We start from the raw sequence: 21820 nt of genomic DNA on the forward strand, positions 1-21820 counted from the left end.
CGATTTAATGAAATAATAGGAAATCTTAATCAAGATAGTTATCTGGAGATTTGAACCACTGTGATTTAACTTTATAATCAGGAAATAATGGCTGGCCGCCAAAGCAAAGGCCATTATGTGTCTTAGAAATGTGTCATTATGCACCTGCTGGCAGAAAAACAATGTTTTATGTTAAGAACTGCGTCGCAGGCATGTGTCCATCGCAGGTGGCATCGCTTACCAACCGCGACGCCTTGGGCTCGCGACATGTGAAAAGCGACTAACGGAAGTGCAAGAACTGTTAATACTGTACGAGAACGCCCATCTACACTCTGCTGATTTCACAAAAGAACCTTTCCAGGTGCTTGGCTGGAAAGTAATCCCTGCCGCACTTTTTCTTCTGATCTTGCTCCGTTGAATGTTTACGTTCCTTGCTCCTATTGTTGATGATTAGTTTCTCTTTTATATTCTGTTTGTATTTTTTGTGTTGTCTAGTTGTCACTGTAGGCTTGTATCATGGGAAGCAAGGAGAGGTTGTTGTTTGGTGGCCGGTATCCTCTTTCTATAACACTACTGCACACATGTATTAACATGGTTCTTTATTCACAAGAACAAGAAGTTACGTACCTTAAGATAGTGGTACAAGCTCTTCCGTAATAGACCACGTTAGCCTCACTGCTGGGGAAGTGCCAGTCCCGCTGTGTACACTACTCTGGTCGCTAGGTACTGACTGACACTGAGCTAGATGCTGAGCTAAATGCGGCGGCGACTCCTACTGGGGTGTAACTGATGCCTCGACTCTTTGACTCACTGGGTGACTGACTGGGCTATCCGGTCAGCGGCGGCGATCTAAATACTAGCGGTCGAGAGGGCGTTGGCGACGTGTTCCTTGTCAGTCTCTGTTTGGCCTATCTCCTGATAGACGTGTTGCTTGTGACTACTATCGCTCTTCTCCCAACCTCTTTGCCGCCCGGTGTGCTGGTGACAGCTTACGTCAGCACAGTATTCAATAAACCAACGAGAAACGCCATAAAATATGCACTATTCTGATACAAATGAATAACCTGACAACAAAATTCGAATATAATAAAACAAACTGTATCTGTAAAACGACCCTGGCCCAAACATAACGCATTAGTGAGATATTACGTACTTTGTACCCCAATGTGGCCATGTCCTACCCAAGAAGCGTCTCTAAATATGTAAACCTGGCAGTCAGAGTAGATTCCACCCCCCCCCCCCCTTCCCACCGTAAAAAATCGCAGTTAACTAATTCTTTTACGCTGCAAATAGTCAATATAATTGTGTATTCACCAAAAAAATAAGATATATGTGAGTATGAGAGGAGAAATACAAGTTTTAACAAAGGTGCACCGTCACAATTTCATACATTTTCCACGTTTAGATCTAAGAGCCGCTAAATCGAGACTGCGATGAGACTTAAGATGACGAAATTAATATTTCCTTAATGGTTATCGATCTGGAAACCGGTTTTTGATCTGGAAGTTTATAGACCGCTAAGAAAAGAAGTAAAAAGCAGACAAAATGTTTATGCCTCTTGCAAGATTAGAACTTAGTGCTAAAGCACCTTCCCCTTCAGAAAGCAACCGCATTACAACATACCTAGCAAACTGGCAATGTCAGCAGAATTCTCTCACTGCCGTAATGATCGTTGACAGAGATAATTCGTAATGCTAAATATGACATTCGTTATAGAGTCTATGCGGAACGACATTTCTGGAATCAATAAATATGAGAACCCAGTGTTACATCTAAAGTGAAAATCGTTTAGATTATTTATCGGAAATGACAACGAAATATCAAGTGAATTTAGCAGGACAATCGTGACCACTCCAGGAAGTAAATCGATGGTCACATACATGACAAACGTATTCTTCAGTGTTGCCAGTTCTTAATTACGTATAGAACACGTTTGTTCAGACAATGTGCATTTGGGAAACTGGCACTTCGAAGACACAGCGCTCACGGCGGCTACCGTGTTGACTGGCAGTAGTTAAATTACAGCGCTGTGAGGTTTATTAAAATTTTTGCAACTACGATTTGGATCTAACCCGTAATTACGAATAATATTCAGATGAACCGACTGCAACTCGAACACCGTAAACAAAGAGCAGGAGGAATTATTTGTATGGTCTTACTATTCAATATCTGTCGTAATTATTTTTTTCCGTCCAACAGACAAATTCATTCGCCAGAAGCGACTCACCTCCTTGTATTTCCAGCGTCACCCGTGGCTACACTGTAAACATTTATTATTCTTTCGATCATTATGAACTTAGAAACAATTTTCTTAAGAATACTGTCATTGGCGCTGTCTGGAAGGCTACGGATAACAATGTTTCAAATCAAGAAAGTGAAATGGGCTCAAAATTATCAAAGAAATAGACACAGTGACATTGTGCAGAGTAAATCCGAATTTTGCCTCTGCTAAAACGAAGGGAAGAGCAGCTGTCATCAGCACGTGTAAAAAGGAGCACAAAACTCTGACACTATTGTCCGTATGCTCTGAAATATGCCTCATTGAACGAAACAGCCACTCCGTCTACAATAACGAAAATAACGAATACTATTGTCTACTCATAATGATTACCATCTGATCGCTGATATTTATTCATCACTGACAGCAAATGCTTTTGACGAATGGCAGTGTCTACCTGCAGTACACTTCAGAGGGAGGGAAATCAAAGTCTTAGTGAGAATGTTTTGTAGAACAATTCAGAAGGGAAATTAGCATTGTGCAATTAAATTAATGGTTTGCAGTTATGCTTTAGGAATCAGACCTTAATTACATTCTTCCAGCAGCTGACAGTAATGGAGTCTGCCTATTTGTTTCTGGACTTCTCTGCTTAACATAACATTTTTACCGACATGCGTTTTGAGCAGTTGTGTGGTTAGTACGGTTGGTTTTGATACTTCGCCTCATTTAGGCCTAAAAATCGAAAGTCAACTTGCTGCTTATTATGTTACTTTTTAGCCACATGTGTGTTGTAACATTTTAGACATGAAAATACAAATGGGTGGGTGATGGGGAACATAATTTGAGAGTTTACAGTTGTAGGCATCAGCTTTGACACATGTATGAGTGTATATGGAAATAACATTCGCATAAACTTTGCATTTTTCTGTTGCTGACATACTTTTGCGAATATTTGAGATGTTGAATTAACACTGCGATACTTGGCAAGCGTTATGTGTTTCATGGGATACATTCGGTGCCGAAATATTTAATTTTATGGTCCCCTGCACTTATATCAAGTGTGGAACACAGGTCTACCTATAGTCGTTCACAAGTGCTCCTTAACCAATACATTCAATCAGTAAAGCCAAGTAACATTGGTATTGTCAAAATCTTCATGTATTTTTGATAAATACCCGAATCCTTTTGTACGTGACGCCTATTTACACAAAATTCGAGTGCAGCTCAAGTGTACAAAAGTATTTTCAATCTCTTTAAACAGTTTTGGACATGGCGCAAATTTCAGATCGTTCAGATACTTTAGAAAAGGACTTTATAACGGATGCTAGCATAAGTGTGCGAGTTACTCCACTTGCTTTGTTAATTTTTTTTTTAATTTTTGAAATTTCGTTTCGAATTTATTTCTAGGACAACAGTGTTAGCGTCTTCACCTGGGAATTTGTTTGGCTGTTTACTCTTAATTGTCTGTAAATTTCTGGAATGTGACTGGTAGTTTCATTTTAATGGCCGCCACTGTGCCATGATACGAGTTATGGCTTCTTGGAATGTGGAAGGCACTCAAGCACTCCGTCATCAGGCCACAAGTGGCCCATCGGGACCATCCGACCTCCGTGTCATCCTCAGCTGAAGATGCGGATAGGAGGGGAGTGTGGTCAGCACCGCTCTCCCGATTACGATGGTTTTCTTTGACCGGAGACTATTCAGTCTAGGAGCTCCTCAGTTAGCATCACGGGGCTGAGTGCACCCCGAAAAATGGCAACAGCGCATGGCGGCCCAGATGGTCACCCATCCAAGTGCCGGCCACGCCCGACAGCGCTTAACGTCGGTGATCTGACGGGAACCGGCGTATCCATTGCGGCAAGGCCGTTGGCGGAATGTGAAAAGGCGTCGTAGTTAAAGGTGAGTGGCTTGACATGTGTTGATGACAACGTCATTGATAGCGAGGCATAGCTTGTGACATCGTGTGTGCTATTGTGAGAAGGAGGAGGTCTCACTTCAAACTTGATACCTCACGATGAACCACAAGTAACCCAGTCGTTATCTGATGCAGTAATGAATGAGAGACGGTGGCGTGGACATGCTCTCAAGAGGTTCCATGCGCCACCACTGCTGGAAGAGTACTTTATCAGAGCGCTGTACCGCTCAGCCCCAGTCAGCAATCATCACATACGACGACAGCATCTTCTTACTTCAGATCCAAAAGGGCGAGTTGTGTTAGAAGTCAAAACTGTATCGAAGTTTATGGCCAATTGTACATCGAGAGATTACCATTCTGAATTGTATCAAGTTATAAATTTTAGTGTTCAGCGACAGTAGCAAATATATAGACATTCCTGTGGACATGGATTGTTTCCAAGAGGCGCATTTTTTATTGTTCAGAGTTTAATAAAATGGTCTAAAATTTGATTAGTAATGTAGTATCTGCTCGTAAACTTCCAGAAGTAAATATAGACTCACTATAACCCACTATAGTGCCGTCGCGAATGTCTGAAGTTTTTTCTCGCCCGGCACTACATTATGTGTTTGCCCGTTGCATATAACGAACAAATTCTAGCACTTTTGAGAGCAATTATATAAATATCGCAGACTGGAGGTCAAATTTGATGTTAGGTTAGGAATAACTGAAATCTGTTCAGGGCTCCGCTCTACAGTATGACACTAAACTTAGCTCCATCGAAGAATGTTCTGTGTTGATCTAGGATAGCACGAAAAATGCTTGGTAACACGCCTAAAATCAGCTATCGACACCATTATTGCGCTTCGACCTCAGATATTAATTGTACGTTAAAGATACAGAATATTTACTATCGAAGATTTATTGTTACGAAGGTGGCTGGGAATACACAGAGAAAGGAACGATCGTCAAGCTTCTCCCGATACGAAAAATATTTAGTACTATAAATCTTTTTGTGATGATATAAAGACACCACAGAGTGCATGAAACAAGTGAAGTGACTGCAGCCAACGAGGTACAAGCGTGGGAAGAACTAGCTGTTGACTTTAATTCGCAGAACTTCGGAACAGTTTGTAGCTGGAAGGATTTAAAATTGTCTAATGAAAATATTAAGAAAAGGACCAATAAATCAAGCCTGCATGACGATGGATACTTTTAGAAATCACTTTACAATTATTACGGTACATTTCATCTTCGTGTAGTTGTTTGTAGAGTGTGAACTGGGGCAAACACAGTTTGATAATTTTTCAAGGTTGAAAAGCATAAAACTGGAGGTGATAACATTGTGAGGCATACGGTTACAGAAAGTGGACAGAATCTTACTGCAGCTCTAAAGCCAAACTTTTTTCTTGTATTTCATTCATTTAATGGCGATGCGGATTTTCATCATGACGTAACATACAGTGGTTTGTGAACATTTTAGTACGTTTGCATAAATTCCTTTGAAGCGAATTTGCTGCGTGAAATGTAGTTTACAATATTATTCGTTACGTTCTTGTTTTATACAGATACAGATGACACTGAAGGCTGTAGTTGTTCCGCAACACCAGTAGATGAATATGTAGTAATATACAACGAATATACACTACTGGCCATTAAAATTGCTACACCAGGAAGAAATGCAGATGATAAACGGATATTCACTGGACAAATATATAATACTGGAACTGACATGTGATTACATTTTCACGAAATTTGGGTGCATAGATCCTGAGAAATCAGTACCCCGAACAACCACCTCTGGCCGTAATAACGGCCTTGATACGCCTGCGCATTGAGTCGAACCGAGCTTCGATGGCGTGTACAGGCACAGTTGCCCATGCAGCTTCAACACGATACCACAGTTCATCAAGAGTAGTGACTGGCGTATTGCGACGAGCCAGTTACTCGGATACCATTGATCAGACGTTTTCAATTGGTGAGAGAACTGGACAATGTGCTGGCCAGCGCAGCAGTCGAACATTTTCAGTATCCAGAAAGGCCCTACAGGACCTGCAAAATGCGGTCGTCCATTATCCTGCTGAAATGTAGGGTTTCGCAAGGATTGAATGAAGGGTAGAGCCACGGGCCGTAACACATCTGAAACGTAACGTCCACTGTTCAAAGTGCCGTCAATGCGAAGAAGAGGTGACCGAGACGTGTAACCAATGGCACCCCATACCATCACGCCGGGTGATACGCCAGTGTGGCAATGACGAATACAGTCTTCCAATGTGCGTTCACCTGGATGTCGCCAAACACGGATGCGACCATCGTGATGCTGTAAACAGAACCTGTATTCATCCGAAGAAATGACGTTTTGCCATTCGTGGACCCAGGTTCGTCGTTGAGTACACCATCGCAGGCGCCCCGTCTGTGATGCAGCGTCAAGGGTAACATCAGCCATGGTCACCGAGCTGATAGTCGATGCTGCTGCAAACGTCGTCGAACTGTTCGTGCAGATGGCTGTTTTCTTGCAAACTTCCCCATCTGTTGCCTCAGAGATCGAGACGCGTCTGCACGATCCGTTACAGCCATGCGGATAAGATGCCTGTCATCTCGACTGCTAGTGATACAAGGCCGTTGGGATCCAGCACGGCGTTCCGTATTACCCTCCTGAACCCATTGATTCCATATTCTGCTAACAGTCATTGGATCTCGACCAACGCGAGCAGCAATGTCGCGATACGATAGACCGCAATCGCGATAGGCTACAATCCGACCTTTATCAAAGTCCGAAACGTGACGGTACGCCTTTCTCCTCCTTACACGAGTCATCACAACAACTTTTCACCAGGCAACGCCGGCCAACTGCTGTTTGTGTATGAGAAGTCGGTTGGAAACTTTCCTCATGTCAATACGTTGTAGGTGTCACCACCGGCACCTGCATTGTGTGAATGCTCTGAAAAGCTAATAATTTCCATATCACAGTATCTTCTTCCCTTCGGTTAAATTTCGCGTCTGTAGCACGTCATCTTCGTGGTGTAGCAATTTTAATGGCCAGTAGTGTATTTTTCTCCTTGATGACAATGTAAATGTAAATGAAGGAGATAATGTTTGTAACGGAACATATTAAAGGCTTTACTTTACCGAAGTATGCGATACCCTCTAAATTCAACCAGTTTAACGAGTAATTATGATTATAGAAAAGTTATTGTGTATGTTAACAATGATTGCATAACATGTCTCCATGAACAGTCAACCCATTATATTATATTGAATAACTGACCCACACAAAAGTTAATATCCCTTGATCACAGATACAGCAAATGTCATCATGTAAAAACACTAAGTTCATCTTAAATAATTAATATGAAGTACGAAATAGTGGCCAACCTAGGTATTTTGGATCTCCTTAAATAAAAATCACCCAGTGAATCCTATTTGTTCACTAGGAGCGTTTCCACTCAGTATTCACGTAATCAATCGTATTTTAGACGAAAACCAATGTATTTCTTAATAATTCATGTTATTTACTTATTTATGCAAATTAGAGAAGTCAATTGACAAACTTCTATAAAACGGCCTTTTTGTAACAAAGAAATATTCTGTCAAGTCAACAAATCTGTCTGTCATTTTAATAACATGTTAAATTATGTCACTCGATGCAAATTAATAACTTTTCTGCACAAATTATGATAACAGATGTACATGTGACTTATAAACTATATCTCTTTTTAGTAGTTCTTTGACAATGTTATAAATACAAGCAGCAAGTAGGGTCAGGGCGCAGTCGGAATGTCAATTTGGTAAAGTGTGTTTGTGTGTTATGGTTTGAGGTGGATAAACAATGCAAAGAACATGTAAAGGAAGTACTACTTTGTGTTGTGTCATGGTCTTTGGTGGACAGTGGAATTAAGATGGCCACCAGAGTAATAAATATTTGAAGTTTACATACTTGTTGGTTTCGCTCGTTCTTTATCATCAAAAGCACATAAAAACACGGGACCTCATGTTTTTAACCCTAGACAACCATATTTAGAGCCAGCATCAGCATCGAGACACAGCAGCGATCCAGCCAGTAGCAGCGATTACCACAACACAATGCATTTTAATGGTGCCAACCTAACATCAAGTGCTAACAAGCTCCGTAAATGGGAGTGAAATACTGCGATTATAGCAATTAGCAATATCTACGACTAGGCGACCATTACAAAAGTGGGGGCTCAGCCGGAATCTTTAAGTGCATCGATGATAATAGTGAAGCGATCAATTTCGTAAGTGCTTAGCACTCCAAAAAAGTTTATTTGTGCAGTGTGGCAACAGTGAAAATATGTCAAAGCAAAAAAAAAAAAAAGTGTGTTTGTGCGACTACGAAAAACTATCATCACACCGCTCGGAAGATTGACGTCTGGAATATGTCAATGGAATTCATCAAGTAAGATTTCAGCTTCGATAAAACCGAATAAAAGTGAAGAATGCCAACAAGAACACCGATCACGACATCATAGCATAGCTACATAAAGCAAGGTATTTTGTTGTTGTTCTCATTTAAAAAAAAAATAATAGTTAACATGTCTCTACCTGAGAGTGATGAGATCGTAGGAAATGTAAAAATTGAACCAGGGCATGGTGAACAATTAAACTTAACAGAGTGGCTAGCAGAGTTTGCAACTCAAATAAGCTCACAACTTAAACAATCGAGTGAACGAGTAAGTTTGAAACTTAAAGAAAACCCAGATAGACTGGATAAGTTAAGTTTGAATTTTGATCTATTAAGTACTCATCTCAATGATAAGTGTGAGGAAATTAAAACTACCCTCAATAAGGACACTAGAGAGCAGTTGATAAACTTCAGAAAGGAATTCAAGTTAAAGTTGAAAGTTTAAATGAAAACATACAAGCTAACACAGACAGCATTGCTGTCATCAACAACAGAGCAGATACTGAAGTAGAAAGATTATATCAGAGAATAGACAAAACATCAGAAAACCTTAAACAAGAATACAACCTGTATACCACTAGTGTAGATACAAAAGTAGAAAATATACACACTAAATATACGCAATTGGAAGACACGGTGATGTGCAAACAAATTTTTTACAATCAAAATGCTATGTATGGGCACATCCAAGTGAAATGCTTTCCTGGTGAAAATCTGCATCCTATTGACTTTATTCACCAATGTAAGGATATGTTTGTAGTAGGAATGTCATATAACATAAAAATTAAGTTAGTAAAATAGTTTCTAGAAGGGGAAGCCCTATCCTGGGCTAACGAGAATATTGATTCTTGGAATACTTTTGAAGAGTTTGAAGCTAAATTTATTTGCAAATTTTGGCCACAATCCATACAAGCCAGATTAAAGTCAGAATTTATAAATGGACCAGTGTATTGAGGGAAAGTAGGGGAATGCAAAAATTTTGCAGAGATCAATTGAAAAAACTTGCTCACTTCAATAACTCTTGATATTATGACACAAATTGATGTTTTAAAAAGAAGGTTACCAGAGAGACTGCAGTGGAAATTGGTCCATGGACCAGACGATTCAATGGAAGAGTTCCTGAAATTGGTAGATAGATTAGATAGGGCCTTGGAGAGAGAAAATAACCAAAGTTTTGGCTCTGGCAACAACCAGTATGGGGGGTGGAACAGGAATGTAAATAGAGATTATTATGGTAGGAGAGACTTTGAAAATTCTGGAAATAATGCTCCAAATAGGGGAGATAGGAGATATGAAAATGATTTCAGAAACAATACACAGGAGGGAGGATGGAGGAGAGATAACAGGAATGTTAGAAATAGGTTTTGGGTAAGAGAACAAGATAGAAGGGGGTTTGTTGAAACTAGTGAACAAAACGACAACTACAAACGGACAGACCAAGGGAACCAGCCGGGAAACGGTGGACAGTCCCACTAGATGTCCGTAGTTTTGGGGCTAGACAATATTATGACAGGACAGCACATAACCGAAACTGGAAAAGGAGAGGATACAATGTAAAGAGTAAGTACCATGAAAATACTGATGTTGTTAGAATGAATAAATTAGAATTTAATAAATGGTTTTGGGATACTATGAGTAAAAGTGATACAGTTAATAAAAACAGTGTTCAAGCGCAGGTAGTTAGTGAAAGTGCAGAAGTTGAAGGTACTGCAGAGTTCCATAGTTGGGCTGAAAAAGATACTGGTGTTAATAACAAGTCAGACACACCACAAATAGAATCTATTTTGGGGGGTTTATTTGATAAGAAGGGGGATGGCGAAGTGTTTAATGGAGCCAAAGACTCAATTGCTGAGATTCAGATACATGGGGGGGAAACTGAAGATGGGGTTGTTGTGGAGGAGGAGGAAGAAGTAATAGAGGGACGTTTAAATAATGATCCTAAATCAAGTGATGTTATTGATGAGAGTGTGGAGGAAGAAATAAAAGTATTTGTAGACTTGAAAAGTGATTATGTGGTAAAGGTAAGTGATGTGACAAACATGGGTAATAATGAGGTTAATTTAAGTGAAATGCAGACTAGGAGGAGGAGGAGGAGATTAGTGTTTAACGTCCCGTCGACAACGAGGTCATTAGAGACGGAGCGCAAGCTCGGGTGAGGGAAGGATGGGGAAGGAAATCGGCCGTGCCCTTTCAAAGGAACCATCCCGGCATTTGCCCGAAGTGATTTAGGGAAATCACGGAAAACCTAAATCAGGATGGCCGGAGACGGGATTGAACCGTCATCCTCCCGAATGCGAGTCCAGTGTGCTAACCACTGCGCCACCTCGCTCGGTGCAGACTAGGGAATGTGTATCTGAGGATAAGCTATTGCCTATTGGGAACTACGAAACACTAATCTATGAGAATGGTAATAATAATAATATTAAATAAAATATAAAGGGGTGGAATGTAAATGTGTGTTTTCAAGAAAAAGGGGAAAAGTTTTTAGAAGTTTTGTGGAACAACTATGGAAACTGTATAAACAAATATGCCTTTTGGAAAGAATTAGCAACCTTGTATCCTACATGGTGGACAAGAATCCGTAGTGGACTTTATAAAAAATGGGGTGAAAACAGTGGTTTGTTAAGTGACAACAAAGTGTTAAGAGGAACAGATGAAAACAAAGGTTTATGTTTAAATGTCAATGCTTTGCAAACAGAGAGGGATGTGTCTAAGTGTAGGAAAGAGGGATTAGACTTAGGAACTAAAGAAATTGAAAATGATCTATTCTTTGAAAATACTGAAATAGACAAAGATGTTGAGCTAGGTTGTCTATATGTTAAAGTTAACATTGACATTTGTCCATCTGAAATAAAAGAATGCCCACATCCTAATGCGTATCGACTTATCTTTTCCCAGATCAAGAAGGTTATTTGGATTATGAAACATCACTGAATTGAAACCATATAAACATGATGAAGCACATTTCCCTTTTTGAATACAGTTACTTACCCATTTTCCGTAAAGCATTTTACCAGCAAAGATTTTCACTGGGTGTGTCAGATAGCTACTACCACTCATCCTATAGACCCTGGAAAAGTTCCAGATCTCTGAGAGAATGTTTTTATATTTTTATTCTCACTATTGAATATTAAATTTGGAGACATCTTCTTTACTTGCAAGGGGCAAGTTTAACCATGCACCCAAAGAGGTGACAAACATTTATTACTTTCTGTTTGTATTGTTGAATATGGTACATACTTGCACCACATATAAAATACAATGTAAAAATTGTTGTACAAGACCCATCATTTTGTTACCATTCTTTTCTTAGGCATAAGATTTGTGTACAATTTTCTACAGCTAATCAGATGTTCACCAAGTTTCATGTATGTGTTATGTTGTGACCAATTTAAGTGTGCAATTTTGGTATTCATATGTTCTTGTACTATCATGACTATGTGTCTCAATAGGAGACAATATTTAAAAATAACTTTTCTTTTTTTTCAAACACATATAATATTCATACATGTGACTTCTCTAGTGTTTGTGTTTATATATCATGTCCATACTTATAATTATGTTCTTTCTTTTCATTTCCTTTATGTGGCTCAAAAAGAGCAGACAATTGCAATATTTTCCTATGGACATCTGACCTATCCATCTATTTAATATATTTATGTTCCTTCTATTATCTTGCGTATTCTGTGACTCAATGAGAGCTGACTTTGAAATAATTTACATATATTTTTTATACATCTTAAGATCGCATGTGATATATTTGTGTCTGTTTTTGATCATGTTCCATGTGGCTCACTGGGAGCAAAGATGAACAAATAGTTTTACTTTCATATATTACTAAATATTTTTATTATGCTGTCATACTGAGACACACAACACAAAGTGCATTTGAAACAACACAACTAAAATATTAGCAGGAGAAAGACATTTTGAAACGGTGTAACAGTCATTATATACATACACATTATGCATAGTAAAACAAAAAAAATTATGAAAGTAGTACTTTTCCAAATTTTTAACCATTTGACACGTTTGTCCTAGTCAGCTAATATCATTAACATTCTGTAAATGATATTACCCGAGGGGGGTATTGTAACGGAACATATTAAAGGCTTTACTTTACCGAAGTATGTGATACCCTCTAAATTCAACCAGTTTAACGAGTATTTATGATTATAGAAAAGTTATTGTGTATGTTAACAATGATTGCATAACATGTCTCCATAAACAGTCAACCCATTATATTATATTGAATAACTGACCCACACAAAAGTTAATATCCCTTGATCACAGATACAGCAAATGTCATCATGTAAAAACACTAAGTTCATCTTAAATAATTAATATGAAGTACGAAATAAAGGCCAACCTAGGTATTTTGGATCTCCTTAAATAAAAATCACCCAGTGAATCCTATTTGTTCACTAGGAGCGTTTCCACTCAGTATTCACGTAATCAATCGTATTTTAGACGAAAACCAATGTATTTCTTAATAATTCATGTTATTTACTTATTTATGCAAATTAGAGAAGTCAGTTGACAAACTTCTATAAAACGGCCTTTTTGTAACAAGGAATTATTCTGTCAAGTCAACAAATCTGTCTGTCATTTTAATAACATGTTAAATTATGTCACTCGATGCAAATTAATAACTTTTCTGCACAAATTATGGTAACAGATGTACATGTGACTTATAAACTATATCTCTTTTTAGTAGTTCTTTGACAATGTTATAAATACAAGCAGCAAGTAGGGTCAGGGCTCAGTCGGAATGTCAATTTGGTAAAGTGTGTTTGTGTGTTATGGTTTGAGGTGGATAAACAATGCAAAGAACATGTAAAGGAAGTACTACTTTGTGTTGTGTCATGGTCTTTGGTGGACAGTGGAATTAAGATGGCCACCAGAGTAATAAATATTTGAAGTTTACATACTTGTTGGTTTCGCTCGTTCTTTATCATCAAAAGCACATAAAAACACGGGACCTCATGTTTTTAACCCTAGACAACCATATTTAGAGCCAGCATCAGCATCGAGACACAGCAGCGATCCAGCCAGTAGCAGCGATTACCACAACACAATGCATTTTAATGGTGCCAACCTAACATCAAGTGCTAACAAGCTCCGTAAATGGGAGTGAAATACTGCGATTATAGCAATTAGCAATATCTACGACTAGGCGACCATTACATGTTTACACGGAGCAGGTAAGAACGATATTGTACTAAAATAATGTTCTAATTGAATTGTGACAGCACAATATCGCGTACTTTGAACTAAAAATAACCTCCAATTGCAGGTATATGGGCAGCACTCAAGCCAGGATTATATAATTTTGTCAGCATTGCGTTCCAGAAACAAAAGAACACAAAACGTTCTCGAAGTGAAAATTTAGTTTTACAAAACAAGATTAGAATGGCTCAAGAGTGAACAGAAACTCAAAGAATGGAGCACGCATGTGGAACATGAAATGTGGGTGGAAATGTCAAAAGTAGACAAAGAACTTAAAGAACAGAAACTGATGAAGATTAAAAGAGAGCCAGGCTTTCAAACTGAAACAATGTAAATTTATTTCAGTTTTGTAACAATTTGTTATTCAAATTTAATAAGTTGTTGAGTAAATACGTTATTAATAACGTTCGTATTCCTTGAATTTTGACTCTTGTTGGCTTCATGTCTTGTTGGTACCGGAATTTCTTCGCAGCAGTATTATTCGATTCTTTGTATACATTTTAATATGCTTTGATCCATATCTGTAGACAGTTAGTTGCATAAAAGATCGTTTATAATCTCATTCATGAAGTTCTTGTCCTGATGTAGAATTAACTGACCAGGAGATAAAGGAATAACTAAAACTAAAAGAAAGAAATACAAAATCTTTGACACTTTGTAAATTTACTCCAGTTTGGTAAGTTTTTATGTAAATGTATTGTTTATTGCATTTTGACTCCTCCTTGTTTAATTTTTTTAAGTACTGGAATTTCTTCGTACACTCTTCTTCTACCGAATACATTGTCATCCGTTTCATGCACCTCATCCGATGCACTGACAGCTCTACACTGAGGTAGGAAAAAAACCGTGGTATAGCGATATGCACATATACAAGTGGCAGTGGTACAACGTAAACAAGGTATAAACGGACAGTGCATTGTGGGAGCTGTCTTTTGTACTTAGGTGATCCATGTGAGAACGTTTGGTACGTGATTATAACAGCACGAGTGTAATTAACAGCCTCTGAACGCGGAAAGTAATTGGGCTTAGATGCATGGGACATTCCACTTCCTGTTTCATTAGGGAATTCAGTGTTCCGAGATTCACAATGTCAAGAGTGAACCGAGACTATTGAGGCATTACCTGTCACCAAGGATAACGCAGCGGCCGACGGCCTTCACTTAACGACCGAGAGCAGCGGCGTTTGCGTAGCGTTATCAATGCAGACAGACATGCAACAACGCGTGAAATAACAGCAGAAAGCAATGTAGGATGTACGATGAACGTATCCCTTAGGGCAGTGCGGCGAAATGTGGTGTTAAAATGGGCTATGGCAGCACACGACCGACGCGTGCACCTCTCCTTGGTTCATGACCTTATCGGTCATGGCATAAATATGCATATGAAAGTTCCGGTCCATCCAGTACACATCAACACTTTAGAGTTCTGAATGTAGACTCACATTTGTTGATGCTGATGTGTTAGTTAAAATTTACGTTTTTTTCACACTATTGAGTATTTATTCTATTGACAATATTTGAGAGTCACGTCTTGTTTGAGGTATCCAACAAATTTAAACCTATTTCCAATTTACATATTTCTGTTGGAGTACCTTCTTATGCAATTTTTGGTCATGAATTTCATTGTTTCAGTCAACACTCTTAGGTAAGTCCGGTTTTCTGCTCTCACTAAGTAATTTATTTGTATAACATCTTCGATCAAAATTTCTGAAAGCTAAATTGTCAACTGTAATAGAGCGGGCAGATTACTTGAACACCACATGAATTTTAGTTTAACTTTCTGATTTTCAGGATCTCAAATTCATAACCGTACATACGGAAATGGAAAGTTTTAGACCATGAAAATCTTGACAGAACCTTGTCAGACTGATACCCCATGGCTGTGGGACATGTTAATCAACGTTTCATTGCTATGCGAGATTCTTTTCAGTACAGAATAACCCATACCTACATTTCTAGACTTGTGTGACTACACGATGCCCGTTGGAACCGTCCAACTTTACTGGAACTTTTCAGATGGAGATCGTAACTCAGCACAGCTAGAAGATGTGCAAGTGGAGCTTGTCACCATCTTCCTGGCTTAGAGAAGGGTTGTATTATTGTCATAAGAGTATCATACCGACAGATCACACAGATAGTTTGCTGCAATGGACGAACTGCAGAATTAGTGGTGGCCAAATTGACTCAGGAAACAGGTGTGGCAAGAAGATGAGGCACAAGTCGTTCCAGAAGTGCTACACATCGAGAAGATCGTCGGATTGTTTGAATGACTGACGAATACACGGATGACAACAGCTGCAATCCGGTCACAGATTGCAATCACACTGTCTCCAGGAACCGACATTACTGGAAAGAGTTTTGAGATTTCAAACTGCCTACGTCGTTTGTCATCGACGCCATACCACAGAAAACATAGACTCTCAGGGTGTGGAGCCAGAGTGAAGTGGGACACTGAGTGGCACTCTCAAGTTCAGATATGTCTCGCTTCTGTTTTTGGATATCAGACCGATACCAATGTACGGATATTTAAGTGGCCTGCGTCATCCCCTGAACTGTCTAGCATAAACGATGTGGTGAATAGTCGATTCTAGAAACCCATACCTCTCCAACTCCTGGAATCATGGGATGAAGAACTACTGTATACCAGAGAGCTGATGTGACTAGTGCTGAAAAGCGGCTGATTGCTCGCCAGCATGTGGCACGAATGGCAAATCCTATTGACATATCCGTCATTAACATGGTAGAAAATGGCATTAAAAACGATTTGGGAAATGTACAGATTTTTAAGTAGCCTGCGTCGTTCCCTGACGTGTCTGCTATAGGACGTGGCTGGATGCGATGGGAAGGCAGCTCCAGCTCCAGCCGGCAGACTTGATCTGATGAAGCATGTATTTCGCATGACAAGAAATTCTTCAAGATGACATTTGGAGACTGTATGTTCTCATATTAAAATGAATATAAGAGTACACCGATGCAGGTGCCAGTCACACACCACACCGGTGTAGATGATGGACCTTAGTTCCGAAGGGAATGCCAGAGTAATCATTTAATACCCTTTATATGGTTACGATATCGACAAAGTTTGATCAGTAACTGACTGGTGCTTCATGGTGTAATAGTTGCTACATCCATCAGTGTTTCTATTGGTGGGCTATTTCACCCTTGAATTTCACTTTAGATAAAATATTCACTAGGAGTGTACAAACTGTCCCAGCCAAACTAATAGTAACACTAAAGTGTGATGATTTGGTCCAATGACCCTCTATTTACACACATATAGAAATCAAAAATTGTTACTATGATGCTCTGCTCTGTATATCTGCAGTGAATTTTATGGTGTGTGGATAAACTTATTTTTCAACTCTTCGGAATCTTTTTATCTTTTAGATACCCTTGAAAATTCACTGTGGATCCCTTATAATTTTTGTTGGTGGCTATTTCAGTAAATTTCCTATAAGTGAGACGGCCGCATGTGCTTTGTTGTTTTCCATACTTTTTTCTGTTTTTTATGAGACGATATTCTGTTGACGTCTACCATATTTTTATTCACTTTATGTGGAATTCTAGGTAATATTTTGCTGCTGTTACTCAGCCGTGTTACGTTACACTTATGTAGGCGAGCTAATCGGCTGCTTATAATAAGTACAAGGTAAAGTAAATTTGTTTCCGAACCTGTGCGGCCCCAGGGCCGACAGAACGCTGCCAGGCGAACCATCACGGCCGCTCCAGACGAGACATGTGCGCTAGCAAAGGACTCTATGTGGGGAAAATCCCGAAATTGGGAACTTGGACGTCTGTTAGACGCGTGTCCTCTGGGCAGGAGATGCTCTAGGAAGTGGCGGAGTGTCAGAAAATCTCAAAGATGGCTAAGTTACAGCTCTTTGAGATTCGACAATAACTCAGTCATACATCGGAGGGTTATAATTAAACTTTCCATACTTAACATGTTATAAGACGGAAAATAATTACCGTACGAGTAACAAACTTGGCAGTGTCGAGAGTATGGGGGTGCATGATTTCCATGCGACACAATACCACCGTCCAGTTCCAACTGTAGCCACCAGGTGGCGTGATCAGTCATCGTGATTCACAGTCTCACACTCCTGACCAGTCGCAGGGCACTTGTTGATGTGTCAAAATGAGCTTGGACAAAAGGAGCAGAGCATTATTGGTGAAGCTCTATTATCAGAACAACTGTAGTGCTGCACTTCAACTTCGAGAATATCGCTGGCTGAAAGGATTACGGAAGGGTCCTCTTTCTCCACCTACTGTGCGGAGCATGATGAAGAAATTCGAATCAACTGGAGACCTGGGCGGCGCTGCAGGAAGAGGCCGACGGCCGGTTGTACCACAGGTGGCTGATGAAATCGCTTTTGCTATGGCAGACAACGTTGCGCGCAATTCCCGATCGTCAGGCAGGGCGCGTTTTGTGTCACGACAGCTGGACATCCCATGGTCCACTGTTCGGAAGATTCTTGGAGCCATTCTCAAATGGTATTCGTACAAGATCATTATCGTACAGCAGCTTGCACCACAGGACGCATAACGACGTATTGACCTCGCTCTGCACTTTCTAACAAGGACTCAAGCTGACGAGGGCTGGGGACAGACGAAGCTCATTTTTCTCTGACGGGTGAGGTGAACACACAGAATTGCCGAGTGTGGGGACATTCACCTGCTGTCACTGTGCATGAATTTCCTCTGTATGGCGAAGGTGTCACCGTAAGGTGTGGTTTTGCGGATACGTTCATCATTGGCCCATTCTTTTTTAAACAGGTTGGCGCTCAAGCGCCAAAGACGTCCAGTGTCACTAGCCAGAGTGCTTCGCCACAATGTCATACCCGCCATACAGGAGAGAGACGCATTGAGCTCAACAGTTTTCATGCAAGATTTTGTCCAACCGCACATCGCTCGTGAAGTTCACCTGTTTCTCCTAAACTCATTTGGAAACGATCGAATTATCAGCCTATCGTTTCCAAATGCTTACCTAGCACGATCACCTCATCTCACTCCCTGTGGTTTCTGGTTGTGTGGCTACAAGAAGGAAAGGGTTTACCAGGGGAACATTCACACATGTGCTGATCTAAAGCGCAGCATATCAAGAGAGGTAGCCAGCATACCTACGGACTTGCTTCGTTCTGCTGTGCAGAATGCAAACCTGCGCTTGAAGACTCTCCTGGACACTTATGGGCATAATGTACCGTAGGAGCACATTAGAAGTGTTTCAATTGAATTGATTCTACGTTGTATCTCTACCCAATGTCCTTGAAATTAATGCTACCAAGTTTGGTACTCGTACGCTAATTAGTTTCCGTGTTATAACGTGTTATATAGGCAAAGTTTAGTTATAACCATCCGGTAAATCCAAATACATCTCTGATCTCCGAAAAATGAGACGCATTCAGAAACACAACGCTATCTCAATATCTTTAAAACTGCAGAAGTTAATATTTCACAGTGAGTAAACATTTACACAATGAACCTTTGAATTACTAACATTTAATCATTTCATGAAACTTCAACGAACGGCACATCAGATGATAGCATTGCACTATAGCTATCATCCCTGAAAGCTACGTATTTGTATCTATTTTATTTATTGATTTACGACGTGTTGTACATCTTTTTCACTACGCAAATGTTTCTCAGAACATCGTATCACCCACATTTAGGCCGGCCGCAGTGGCCGAGCGGTTCCAGGCGCTTCAATCTGGAACCGCACGACCGTTACGCTCGCAGGTTCGAATCCTCCCTTGGTCACGGATGTGTGTGATGTCCTTAGGTTAGTTACGTTTAAGTAGTTCTAAGTTCTCGGGAACTGATGACCTCAGATGTTAAGTCCCATAGTGCTCAGAGCCATTCGAACCCCACATTTACGCAGCAGATTAATGCAGCAGGAATACCTCATATTTTGTTATAGACATGTTTTTATTTACTGAACAGTTTATTATTTTGGCAGTCACGTTATTTAACTTGTTGATCGCAAGTGCTATTAAAAAAAAATGTGCTAATTTAAAACTGGTCAATCGCATGCGTTAGCGGACAACAAAACTGAAAGGAAAACCGAAGATGCTTTTGTTAAGAAGCCATAAATAATTGTTGAAATAATATTTAGCAATAATTTATAGTTATTTAACGTCAGCGCACCTCGCAAGAATGCTGGCTTATTTATTTATGAACCAACTATTACATTTGTTTATTGTAAATGGTCTTAATGCAGCTGAATGTTTATAACATTTATTTTATTGAAATATTGTTATAATACGTTAGTTTAGTGCGTTCAGTGAGTCAAATCATGTCTGTAGAACTTGAGAACGATTTTTCTTGGCGGGGATGGCCTTCAGCAAACGAGAGTTGGGCAGTGGCAGAGTCAAGTGGAGACTGGGACTTCCCGAATGGAGCCCTGAAAGAGGTGATTCTGGACTTTTTGTATCGAACGCTGGAAGAAGGCAGACTAGCTATGGTAACATGCATGATTCAGTGGTGTAGGCAATTGATTGTAGGTGGTGAACGGCCGCTACAATACTCTAACCTTTGAAAGGACTATATCTGACGAGATATCCGAATGTGCTTCGCCGATATTACGGAACGGAGGACAGGCAGCCTATGGGCTACCGTTCTTCGTATCGCTTATGTTAAATACGTGTATCATCATGTTGAACTCTGAATTATTTTGAACTGATGAATATTTCGTATACTGGAATGACGAAATGGATTTAGTTTTCGCAAGTCTTTGATGACTGTTTAGTTTGGGGATTTTGCTGCGATTCTCGTAATGCTCTCGACGTAACTTTTCTGCGTGTGATAAAGGCATTTTCTGTTCAGCGTTTACACTTTTTCTATTTCGTTGATCTTTCTTTTAATTCTTTTTCATGTTGATCATTCCACGATATGTACTTATTTGTTACTTACTGGTACAAATATTTTTCTCTGCAGCTTCAATGTTGATGTTTTGCTTAGATTATCATTTTTGATTATGGATTTCTCTCTCATTTGTCGTACTATTTTCTTTAGTTGTACCTCACTATATGAGGCATTTATTATTGTAGTATCTAACACATTTTCGAGCTCTCTCTTTTATTTCACATTCAGCCCCACAGAGGTAGTACGAAAGATATTAGGCACATTTTCATTATTTTGACATGCATAACATATTCAGAATTAGTTTTGTTTGTTTACACAATCTGGAGGAAAATCTTATGAAACTGAATTTGGAGATATCCAAGGTTTCTAAGTAGATTTCGTGATTGTGCATATATTAATTTTAAGTTGAACATCTAACAAAGGGCAATCAACTTTATTTCATACCTGTTTAGGAAATTCACTTACCGGTACGATGTTCTGGAAATTATATATATATATATATATATATATATATATATATATATATATATATATATATATATATATATATTTGCAAAATTGTATTACCGAGGAACGCTCTGACATTGTTGTCAGCTATTTATAAATAATATGTCCAAAACCGTGAATTGTTCACAGAATACATTTTTGTAACTGACTATAAATCAGTTATAGTCTCATGATGGCCTTGAACGACGGAAACCAGTCAAATAAACAAATTACTACTGTGGAGCCTCACCTCATTTATAAATATGAACTTGTTCTACTACGCAGCGACGGAAGAATCGGATAATGTTGTGACTTGGCAAGACAGCCAAGTCACTATGAGAGGAAGCCGAAAGGCACGCGCTCAAGCTCACGCAGGCTGGCGCGAGGTCTGGAACAGTTAAGGGAATTAATAGTAGCAAATAAAGTACGTAGTTGATATAATACTTAAGTTTAATCCATAATTGGAGAACATCGCTCTTGACGGTACATATTTTATAATTTCGATATTAACTGGTAATGGCGCCTTGCTAGGTCGTAGCAAATGACGTAGCTGAAGGCTATGCTAACTATCGTCTCGGCAAATGAGAGCGTATTTGTCAGTGTAGCATCGCTAGCAAAGTTGGCTGTACAACTGGGGCGAGTGCTAGTAAGTCTCTGTAGACCTGCCGTGTGGCGGCGCTCGGTCTGCAATCACTGACTGTGGCGACACGCGGGTCCGACGTATGCTA

The 21820-nt window shown here is 39.5% G+C and overlaps 1 protein-coding gene and 1 pseudogene across 1 annotated transcript in view; both read right to left on the bottom strand.

Moving 5' to 3' along the window:
- LOC124556181 overlaps nt 1-21820 on the bottom strand; it is a 659170-nt gene that overhangs the window by 452304 nt on the left and 185046 nt on the right. The window lies entirely within an intron of this gene.
- LOC124557567 lies at nt 3951-4068 on the bottom strand (annotated as a pseudogene).

This window comes from Schistocerca americana, chromosome X, assembly GCF_021461395.2.
Source record: "Schistocerca americana isolate TAMUIC-IGC-003095 chromosome X, iqSchAmer2.1, whole genome shotgun sequence".
In the NCBI taxonomy this organism is placed as follows: Eukaryota; Metazoa; Arthropoda; class Insecta; order Orthoptera; family Acrididae; genus Schistocerca; species Schistocerca americana.